The sequence below is a fragment of the Athene noctua genome, chromosome 3 (genome assembly GCF_965140245.1).
Source record: "Athene noctua chromosome 3, bAthNoc1.hap1.1, whole genome shotgun sequence".
Taxonomy (NCBI): domain Eukaryota; kingdom Metazoa; phylum Chordata; class Aves; order Strigiformes; family Strigidae; genus Athene; species Athene noctua.
Genome location: NC_134039.1, coordinates 64,220,367 through 64,232,163, shown reverse-complemented (window position 1 = coordinate 64,232,163; position 11,797 = coordinate 64,220,367). Strand labels below are relative to the sequence as shown.

Below are 11,797 nucleotides of genomic sequence, written 5' to 3'. Positions count from 1 at the left end.
ACATTTCTTTTCAGATTTGGTTTGGGTAATTCAATCCCTTTGCTCTTTCAGCTCTTGACCATATTTCTGAATCTACAAAGATGCCAGCTTGACAGAGTTTTGGGCATATGTATAATAGAAACTGGAATAAGGTCAACAATTTATTTTATGGTGTCCATCAGTCCTTCTTATAGTAGCAATGATTTGTCAGAATTCTGACAAACTAGGTAATTTCAGCTGAAGAGAGATTTCTTCCAGAATTATCATTCAGTTTTGGTTTACTTATACCTCACATGTTTCACTTTAACGTCAAGCAAATCCAAAATTTATGAAATTCTTGCCAAGGTACATATATCCTTGTTCTTCCTCAAATACTATATGAAAATCCTACATATATCTTCTCCCCAAAACATTTGTGAAAAACAGCAGGTGTTTTAGTTTTGGGATTGTCTCAAAATTCATTTCAATGTAGCTTTACATGTTACAAAGTTGATTTGCTCTGATTTAGGACAAAGGAGTCTGTAAGTGATTATTTTTACATCTAGTACTCTCCTGCCACCTATAAATAAATCAGAATAGTTTTGATATTAATTTAAAAGAAGACATTGGTTGTGTGATATTCACCCTGCAGGAGACACAACACTTGTTCCATTCCCTAACAGAGTCTGGCATACTAAGTACTGCCCATAGGTTGCCACTACCTTCAGCCGTCAGGTCCACCCAGTCTAAGGTAGCCCAGTCAGGTGGCCTTCACATCCCCACTGATCTCACTGCAGGCAACACTGGCAGCCCTCTTGGAAAGGCAGTGAATGCAGGGGCTTGCTAAAAGGAGCGTCATGTATCTGGCTTACTCACAAGTAATATGATAATAATTACTTATCACAAAGATAGCCACTTGGCCCCACACTAAAGGACACTGAGAACCCAAATGGGCTATTCTCAAATTCAGTCTAAAATGCAAATGGTCAATAACTGTATTTGAACACAGACCTGAATTTGAGCATAAATTGTATATGAAGTATGACAAGAATATGGTCTTCTTCCACACAGAGGCAGAGGTCAGTCATCTGTACAGCTTGGTCCTCTTTCAGGTGCTGTGTACTGTCTTTTGCTGGAGGGAGATGACCCTCCACAGTCCCTATAATGAATAGAGCTTCCATTAGAATCTGCCAGTCTTTATGCACAGCTCCACAGACTGTGAAACAGTAATTTAATCTTTAAAACCTTCAATCCACAGCTCACAGTTGGAACAGATCTTTCATTAAGAAATCGAACACATAGAGGCTTCATTTTAGTTCAAGTGATATAAAAATTCCTTTAACAGATCTATTCACTTGAACCAAAAAATTCCTTTAACAGATCTATTCACTTGAATCAAACTCTTGCTTCTCTACAGCATTATGATAAGATGTCAAGACAGTGTAATGGAGACATGGATTAAAACCCACTAAAATCACTTGGTTTCTACTCCGGTTACAAAACCAATATTCTTTCTTATGCATCATTAATTTAATTCTCTCGCCAAAATCAGACAGAGGCCTTTGACTTCCAAGTTTCTCTCATGCATTTAAATTTTTAAAAAGGTAGCAATATGGATACAGATTACAAGCACATGTGGAAAATTTCATAGGGTCTAGAGCTGATAACATTTGACTTAATGACACAGTCTCATTCAATTTTGTTGCTTTCAATTTTAGTGACTAATGTTAAATACATTTAGTCTGACAGGTTCTATTCAAGAAGGCATTTTAGAAAAAGACAGAAAAAAGTAGATTTGTGGTAAACTCTTCAAGACAAATCTTGTCAATGTTAATTAAGTATAAGAATGTTGCCAAAGTATAGTGTTCCTTGTTTTAATAACTGAAAGCAAAACCAAATGCTACATCAGCACATGTAACTTTATCTGAAAACAAAATTATTATTACACTCATCCTGAAGAGGTTTCCAGTGAACAGATTATCAATGGTAGCTGTAGTAATGTACTCAGTGTATTTAACAAGAGGAAAAATTACATTATTGATACGCCAGAAATGGCTCAAAGCAGCAGCTCTATGGCCAGTTTTGACAGCTGGGGATCTGACCCATTACAATACCTAATAGTTTCTTAGAAATTAAGGCCAGAGGAGACAGTTAGATAATCTACTGTGACTCTTATTTTCTGCTGGTGCTGCATTTCATCCAGTTATCTTTGCATCAAGCCTCATGATTTGTGTGCTAACTAAAGCATAACTGTGAGAAAAGCATATCATTCTGGATGTCACTCAATTTCAATCCTAAAATACAAATACTAATACATTACTAATACATACTAATACATACTAATTCATTACTAATACATACTAATACATACTAATTCATTCAACAGTTTGTTCCAGTACTTAATTACCTTTTCAGTTAAAAAGGATAATTTAATTTTCAAATTCAAATTTGTTTGTTTTCAATGTCTGGCCACTGGTTCTTATTATGGCTTTATAAAAGTAGTAACTGACATGTCTGTCTATGAAGATACTTATAAAAAAATTGTAAAAGGATAGTAATTCCATCTTTTTGACACATTACAGAAATCAAGCTCTCTAAGTCTCAAAGATATCCAACTTTTTAATCCCTTTTATGAAACTTTTTTGAATTTTCTTCAGTTTTATGAAGTTAATTTAAAATTGAAAATACTAGAACTTTGTACAGTCTCCAGTATCACTGTCAGAAAAATACTTCAGTTAGATAAGATCTTTTTTATACACCTTCCCCTTTAAAACTCTTTCTATCACTTAAAAGACTGAATTCTCTCTTCTACCTAAGCATCATATTGGGAACTGAGACTATATTCTTCATCAGAATCACTAGTTTCCAAGATATGATCATCTGGTATCGTTAATTTCTTGTTTCTACATGTAGTTTAGATGTATCTGATAGCATTTCAGTGTTCTCTTTTTTTATATGCTGCAGTCATTGTCTCAACCAAAACCATTCTGAATTATTTTCCTGCCATTATCACATGACATGTTTACATTAATAGTTATTTTAAATTTACTTTCAGATCCCTAATGAAGAAGTTGAACAGCATAGGGTCTAGATCAATCCTTATAGAGTATCACTAGAAGTCTTATGAGTCCTCTCCTTTTTGAGATAATTCCCTTCCCTTGATAAGAAAGAAACTCTGAACTGCTAAAGTTCAAGCCTGCACATAAGGTGGTAATTAATGAGGAAGCTGTAAACTGCTCCTCTGTTCTCTCATTCAGTTTTGATCTAACACTTATTATGCTCATTGAACTTAACGTCAAAGGTCACTTCGACTTCAAGTCAAGGTCCTGCTGCCAGGTCCTGCACTTGGGCCACAACAACCCCCTGCATAGCTACAGGCCTGGGGAGGTGTGGCTGGAGCTGTCTGGAAGAGATGGATCTGGGGGTTCTCATTGACAAGCAGCTGAACATGAGCTGGCAGTGTGCCCAGGTGGCCAAGAAAGCCAACGGCATCCTGGCTTGTGTCAGAAATAGTGTGACCAGCAGAAGGAGGGAGGTGACAGTCCCCCTGTACTCTGCACTGGTGAGGCCACACCTGGAGTATTGTGTCCAGTTTTGGGCACCTCAATATGAGAGAGATATCAAGGTGCTGTAATGAGTGCAGAGGAGGGCAACGAAGCTGGTGAAGGGCCTGGAGAACAAAACCTATGAGGAGCGATTGAAGGAGCTGGGACTGTTTAGTTTGAGGAAGAAAAGGCTGAGGGGAGACCTCATCACTCTCTACAGCTACCTGAAAGGACATTGTAGAGAGGTTGGTGCTGGTCTCTTCTCACAGGTAATCAGCGATAGAACAAGAGGGAATGGTTTTAAACTCCAAGAGGGGAGGTTCAGACTGGACATTAAGAAAAACATTTTCACAGAAAGAGTGGTCAGACAGTGGAATAGGCTGCCCAGGGAGGTGGTGGAGTCACCATCCCTGGATGTGTTTAAGGGTCGTTTGGATGAGTTGTTGGGGGATATGGTGAAGGGGAGAACTTTGCAGAGTAGGGGTGATGGTTGTGTTCGGTGATCCAAAAGGGTCTTTTCCAACCTGAATGATTCTGTGATTCAAGTATGTTATTTCATTTAATTTCAGATACCTAAAATACAAAGATAACTAAATAAAGACCAATGACCAGTTCCTAGCTCTGATACCGTTGACTAGTTCGTATCTGCACTGATTAGGATAAAATACCTAAAGATGCACATCAGCAACTCTACATAGCCCCTGGTTCTGGCTCTTGTGCCCTGTGTGCTTACTCCATAACCTATGACATAATTATCACATCTGTTGTGCTTCTTTGTTTGTTGATTGTTCGGAGAAGAATGAAGTTTTGTGGAATGTCTAAGGGTTTGCAAACTATTTGAATAATACTATAAGAATGCATAGAAGTGAGAGATAGAGCTGTTTCTCTCATTCATGATGCCTTTCAGTAGCAATGCCTTGGTGGATTCCATCCTCCTCAACTGAACATGTGCATTGCCTTTTTCAACACTATCTGGAGAGCTGCAAAATAAAAGTGGGGAATGAAGATAAGTAAACAGTGTGATTGATCAGATGTCCCATGATCAGTCTGTCTCCCTAATTGTCTGTTGTTTATCAACATCATTTCTTGCTAGGATTCAGTTCCAGGTCATGACTCCTAACTTTAAGTATCTTCCCTAACTGTTTGATATCACAGGTTCATCAAGAGGCTGATTCAGCTGCCTGAACATAGGTGTCCACTGACATCTGAGATACTCTAGTACATCCAAGGACCTCTACAGGGCTAGCAGGTATAACATAGGATTTACAGGATATATTTACTTACAGAAGAGGCAGTTGAAGGCCTTCCAGGGTATTATATTTTGTGTGACTTGGCACTAGCTGACTGTATAGGCAACTGAATCCCCTTACTCATCTCATGCAGTCAGAGCGATGCATCTCACCCTAAAGCAGGCCTCTAGTGGGTAGTCAGTAAGCAGCATTCTTCCAGGCTCCACAGACAAAAGGATTAGCTCCTTTCTTTAAACATAGGTAATTAGTCCTATATGAGATGTTCTGGGTATTTCACCTTGTCTCCAAATGCTCCCTGAAAGGATGTGACTCTCCCCGTGTAATAGCTGCCATCTCCTGAGATGGGCGGAGGAAGCAAGCAGCCGATTCAATGTGAATGATAGAGCAAGCTTCAACTTTATTGAAAGAAATCACACCTTATATAAGCACTCTACAATAATCATGCATACTACTCACAAATCTATTGGATACATGTAACAGGCTACATTATAATATCCCAGCCTCTTGTGGCATTTCAGATATGTCACATCTTCCCTCTTCTGAACCTGTTTTTTCTCCCAGGGCCGTTCCCTTATCATATACAAGGTCATAATGTACCTCAGTTTCTCTCTTTGTTAACATAGCAGTCCTTTGTTAGGCATAACTGTACTCTGGGTTTTTTCCTTTGTTTACCTCAGGTGGCTGTGACCAGCTCCTGCAGAGACCCATGGCCTTGCTCTCTGCAAGCCGTTCTCCAACAATCTCCTAATATATGATTCAGATAACCCAAACATCTCAAAATGCTGTTAGGTATCTTTGGTTAGGCATCAGTGTACCAGCTTTAGTGTTTTCATCTAAGCTGCTCATCTAGACTCTGAGTGGAAAGAAACAGTATTAAAATTCATCAGAACTGTTTGAGATATCTATATCAAGATGAGCTAAATTGTTCCTTTTAAGTGTGTATTCCTTTCTATAAATTTCAAAGAATGTTTAGATGACTAGCTCATGGAGAGAACTGCAGACATCTAAAATTAGATGAGATTAACTGTTTAGTGGGAGTCCTTCCATAGGCAGTGACTAGGCAATTCTACCTTAAAGAAAGGTCTAAAATATTAGGGGTCAGTGATTCTGCAGAGGAGCCTCTCTTTTGCAGGCATAAAAGAACATACAAGGTACACAACAAGTTTAGATTGGATGAATCCCACCCTTGTGGTTAAGGATCTGGGAGATGCAAAATTCATCACAGAGAGGTTTTTTGACTTGTAAAGAGACTTTCTTAGTGAAACATCACAGTAGTAAAAAACTTGAATACAGCCATGTATGGTTAGTGTAGCATCTCAAGGTCAGTGTGGTTTTTTTAACTATAATATAATAACACTAGCATTCCATTTCTTCTTGAAAATTGTAAATAATTGAATAGATTTTCCAAAGTAATCTTGAAAGTATTATAGTGTCACATTATAAACAGTCATCCTACTAATGTATTACAATGTAGAACACAGAGACAGAGATAACTTTTTATCGCATGATACAGACTTATAATGATTAATCCATTATGTTGTCCATGCATGATTTCTTTTTACATTACAGCTAAACCTATGTTGCAGTGGCTTCAGAGGAAGCCATTAAAAGGTTGTTTGTATGCATTACAACATTTATACAGAATGACACTATTTGTTACATAATATTGTAATGTCATATGAAGTAAATGAGTATAAACAGTTGTATTATAGTTCCTGGATTTGGGAAGACGTGGGGAAAAGCAATCCAGTCTTTATTTCTATGAAAATAAATGAGGGAAGTAAATAAGGGGGGATTTAAAAACTCATGTATAGAAATTAGTAGCTGAATAAGTATCTGCAATCATAAATTTGAGGGAGTAAAATCAATCTTGATAAACATAATGGAATTTATGAAAGTGGAAACCTATGGAACTTTGCCAAATGTATCCCATGGCTAACTGCAAATAGTGACTGACTCACGGGAAAAGCTCTAATCTTTGTGTCCTCTTCCAGTAGCTAATATGAGTTTTCTGTTTGTTTTATAGACATTTTGTTTACATAAATGCTTTCCTTTCCAGATGCGAAAATTTGAATTGCACTCCTGAACCATTCAACACTCTGGCAAAGTAATCAGAAGCCAAGCTTTTATATCTATGCTTTTACTTTCACCAGAGCAAAGTAGGCATTCAATGCTACCATTCTTTATCTGATAACATTTAAAGTTCACTTTGCAGAGGATAAATGACGCCATTTGAGCCCCATGACTCTTGCTAGAAAGTGATATTTGGAAATAGACTCTAAAACATAAGAAGCAGATCCATGAGTGTCCCAATTCGATAATGGGAAGGGTTCTTAAACGATCCCAAGAGCGAGATTAAGACACAAACAAGGTCAGATGCCATACAACCTTGTAAACTTTATTTTCTATAACAGCTGTTAACAGCAATAGGACAGAGAGTAAAAGAAAGGAAAAGGCAGAATCCCTAAGCAAGCAAACAGTAGAGATGCAGAGAGAGTAATTACCACCACCACGAATCCACTGATGTCCTGTTGGTTCGGTCTCAGTGCAGGTGATGGTGCTTCAAGCTCCAAGCTCCACCAAAGTCCCAGCTCTGAGGAAGGATGAGATGACAAGAGTGAATAATGCTCACAAAAGAGGAGTACACAGTCCTTTTATTGTCCCAGTCCCCACGATCTCTCTGAAGAGTCCACCCATTCCCATGGAGCTCATTGTGTTCCGCCCGTGGTCCCATGCCGGCCTGCATGTCTTCATCCTGATTTAACTTCAGGCAGATGTGGTTCTGTCAGAGACAATTTGTCTCCTTCAGAGTACTCCTCCACGGTGACAGGATGCCAAGGCCAGGAAATGGTGGTGGTGCGACAGCAATGTTTGAGACAGATAACACAGACCCTTACACCACCCTGTGGCTCAACATTGCTGTCTTCGTGGTGGCATGAAAGATAACAGTACAGAGAGAAAAAGAGAAAGACCAGAAATAGCACGCAATAAAATAACAAACAAGATTTCCAGCAAATTTCTCATCAATAACAAATATGAACATCTTTAACCAACAAACATATAACCAATAACATCTTTAACAAATATATCATGCTCAAAACTAACTAATTCTATAAAACCACAACAACTTATAAACCAGTTCTAAAGCTCCGATGAATCAGCAGAAGAACATGACAGCAGTTTACATGGTTGACATTCACAGGGACAAAAAAGAAGTATTACAATAACAATTAAGATAATGGCTAACAAGACAAAGACTGCGAAGTGAATTAAGATTAATCCTAACATTTGTTCCACTTTTTCTGTGGTTTTAACAAAATACCACAAGGTTTCTGTGGCCCTGGCAGTCCAAGCGGTCTGCTGCTCTGGTCTTCTGGAGTTGGGGTCAGCATGTGCGGTGGGAAAATAGCTTTCCACACCCCCTTTATCCTAAAGCGTATGCGTCACTTGGGTCTAGAAACTTCTATCCCAGATTTAAACAAAGGTAAACAAACACCACCACTATTCATAACAATGTTAACAATATTCTAAATAAACATATAAAAAGCAACACTACTAACCAACAGTTTCTTAACCAAACAATCAAGATGTGTCCCAGGCTGGGCCGAAGAATGTGGTCCCAGTCTTTGGGGACAGGGAGGGGAAAAAATTGGTTCTACGTGTGGTTTAGGCATAAAGCATCTATCCTAAATTTAGACAAAGACAAAAAATGTTGAAGGATTGCAGTGTGCATCTGTTGAGATCGTTGTATTAAAAGGTCTATAGCATTAGTAGTTTTATTGGTAATAATTCCTAAAACTGCTTGTAGTCCAATTATGCAGTTCAAATCATAAATCAGTTCTCTTGCCCCTGATACTGGTTCACTGGGATTCCAAGTGGCAGGCCCATAATGCTTAATTATTCTTTTGGGAAGCCACTCGTTTTCCCTCTACTTTTGCGTTCCACTTATTTTAAATTCAACAGATCGCTTGTTGCGGATAATCCTTTTATCCCCTAACTTATCAGATAGTCTTATTCCCAACTGAGGACCACCCGCCTCTGGAAAAAGTAAAAACAGAGGTCAGATAATCCCTATATAACAAATCCCTGACCAGTTTGCTGGTAGTTGTTTGTAGGCATATGTCCACAAATCCAATAATGGCCTTTTTTGGCTTTGGCACCTTTAGCAAATGGTCCAGCTGCAACCTTTGGAAATGGGAAATAAGTTGTGTTTTCATTTCCCAGAGGGCTGAAAAAGCTGTTTGGGCTATTGCTTGTCCAGCCAGTACAATACCAGGCACCAGTGTCGTTCTTCCACTTACAAATTTGATGGTAAATGTGGTTTCCAGGCCATCGGACAACTAAGGTTTCATTTTTGTTTGACCAAAACCCTTTAAACCCTTTGTTGCATCCAGTTTCATCAAGCCACATCCATATATAAACACCTCTATTTTTGTTAACCGATTTATGTGTGAGTGTCCATTGACACTTGCTTTCCCCCACATTGACCCCTCCCTTCTGGGTACAATTTAAGCAATATTGACCCATAGTAAGAAATTGAATTGGCCATGTTCCACTATCATCCCAGGTGGTGTTATCTGTTTCACTATAATTGCTCACAATTTGTGCTGGAGTGAGGGGTGTAGAGACCCATGGCCATCTTGATAATCCTAGAGGTCCCCCACAAACCCAACAGTGACTTAGATTAAAGGTTTGGCTTACAGTTTTTACTAACAAAATGAATTCATTATCCTCAAAGGGGTCATATGGACTGGGGGGGCAAGTGGGGGAGTTGGCTTCCCTTCCCTCTTACAGGTAAATCCCCAAAACAATATAGCAAAAATTAACATACACATCCTAACCAAATTACACTAAAATCTGTGTCTGCTTCACTTCTTCTATAGGTGCATCTGTGTTGCTTCCTTCTGAAAGTGAAACAAAAACCAAATTCACTTCTTGGCTTAGAAAGAGGGAACAATCCATCTAGTGTGAATCTTAAGACTTTTTCCACAAGCATCTTTTGCCTTCCAGGTATGTTTATTAAGGGGTGTGTCCACCAGTGACACTTTGCCTACTGTGGGAAGTTTGACCAAGATGGGTTGTCCTCGAAAATAAGACGGATTGCTGGGAGTGGAGGTGTGCCACCTGCGAGCTGTCCTCCAGGCTGGGCAGGAGGCAACTAACCTCTCCATCCTCCTCAAGGAACTGGAGACTTTGTGCAGCGACATCCGCCAGTTCTGCACAAGTTGTTCTAATTTTTGAGTCGGGAGTCCGTCCACCAAGTCCCAGGGAATGCCGTTCTGAAGCCCTAGTTGCCACAGTCCTTGTTGAGTTAGGCCCTTTCTCTCCCAGAATTCTGTCCTCGGGGTGATCCCAAGCTTTGGCCCTTCCTCATGGATGATTGTCACCCACTAATTTGCTCTGCAGCCCGTACAACCCTGGATTCAGTTCTTTGGGATGATCTACCAATGGGGCCATATTTCCTCCCAAAATTAATTAATTCTTGGGATACCTCTCCTCGTGTCCATACTTTTCTCCCTGGCTGTTGATGGTCAGGGGTCACTATCCCCTCCAGAGCGGCCATCATTCTTTCTGCATTGGGGGTGTTCTGAATCTTCCCTTGCACTTGAATACCAATGCGTGTCAGGGAGTCCTCGTATCAGGGGAGTCATCCTCTCCGAGTCCACAGTCATCATTATCGGGGAGCCCTGGTTGGGCTTGAGCTCCTGGTCATACATCATCTGCAGACAGGCCGCCTTCTGCACACTTTCCACTAACTGATCCACCGTACCTGTTATGGCAAGGGGATCTCCCATCTCCAAGGGGTTCAGCCCTCCAGCCCAGTACGCAGCTCTCTGAGTCAATGACCATGGGGCTCAGCGGTCACCAGTAGTTAGAAACATACCTGGACACCAATATCCTTCTGCTTCTTTTTCTGACAACAAAATTCCACCCCCTCCTGACAAAGACACTCTCCACACATACTCTCTCTCTGGTTCTTTTGCAGTTCTTGCAAAATCTTTTCTCAGCTTTGCCAATTCAGTTGCTGTAAATGGGACTTACTTGGTGATAACCTGAGGATGGTTATCGCTATCATCCTCATACACATACTCTGTTTTAACCAGAGGATACATATGGGGGAGGCTTTCTACGGTTTCTTTTGCCTTCTGCAAATATCCTTGGGGATAAATTTCCCATATCCCCTTCTCCAAAAGCTTCACTTATGCCTCTGCCAGTGTATCTGTCTCCATCAGAAGTTGTTCCCTCAACTCGTTCTTCAATATTACATTTTGGTTCCTTTCCTCTTCTAGCAATTCTTTGGTTTCTTTCAATTGTTCCTGCAGGGTCTGTATGGCAGTCTGCAGGGAGTCTATTACAGTATCAGTTTGACAAGACTTCTGCCTTCTCTCTTCCACCGCAGCTGCCAGACTCACTCCTAACACTGCACAAATTATAGCTTTTCCTTTCCCCCTCCTAACCTTAGCTTCCTTCTGCAATACCCTTATCTTATCACCACACTCTGCTGTGGAAACCAGTGGGTTTTCACCCAGTCTTGTCCCAGGACTGAGGGGCGAGATCTGTGCGCCTCCAAAAGATCATATAATTCATCTATTCCTTCAGCCCCTGAGAGCACATCGTCAGAAGCATCGGCTGTCTTCTGGGAAGCCATCCTTTTTCCTTTCCCTAATGCAAAGGGGATCATCGTCCTGAGAGGGTTACACCTTAATGTAAAATTTTGCCTGTTCTCTCCCAGGAGGCCAGATCTGAATCTAACACAAAAGCAACTCAAAGGGGTTTTCGTCCTGAGAGGGTCACACCTTGGTACACAAGTTTCCCCTGTTGACTCTTAGGAGGTCACACCTTACCCAAAACACAAATACAATATCACTGTCCACTCTTCCCCCTGTTCACTCTCAGGAGGTCCCACCTTAATGTAACACAAAGGGGCTTATTTCATCCTGAGAGGTTTGCATCCAACACAGCAAGGTAACACAGCACTCTTGTCACTAGGGATCCTGTCCGTGATGCCAATCTGATATCAGGGAGGGTTCTTAAATGATCCTA

At 40.3% G+C, this 11,797-nt stretch overlaps 1 pseudogene; it reads right to left on the bottom strand.

The window, feature by feature from the left end:
• Positions 1-8,896: 8,896 nt before the first annotated feature.
• On the bottom strand, positions 8,897-11,435 carry LOC141958790 (uncharacterized; annotated as a pseudogene).
• Positions 11,436-11,797: the final 362 nt, after the last annotated feature.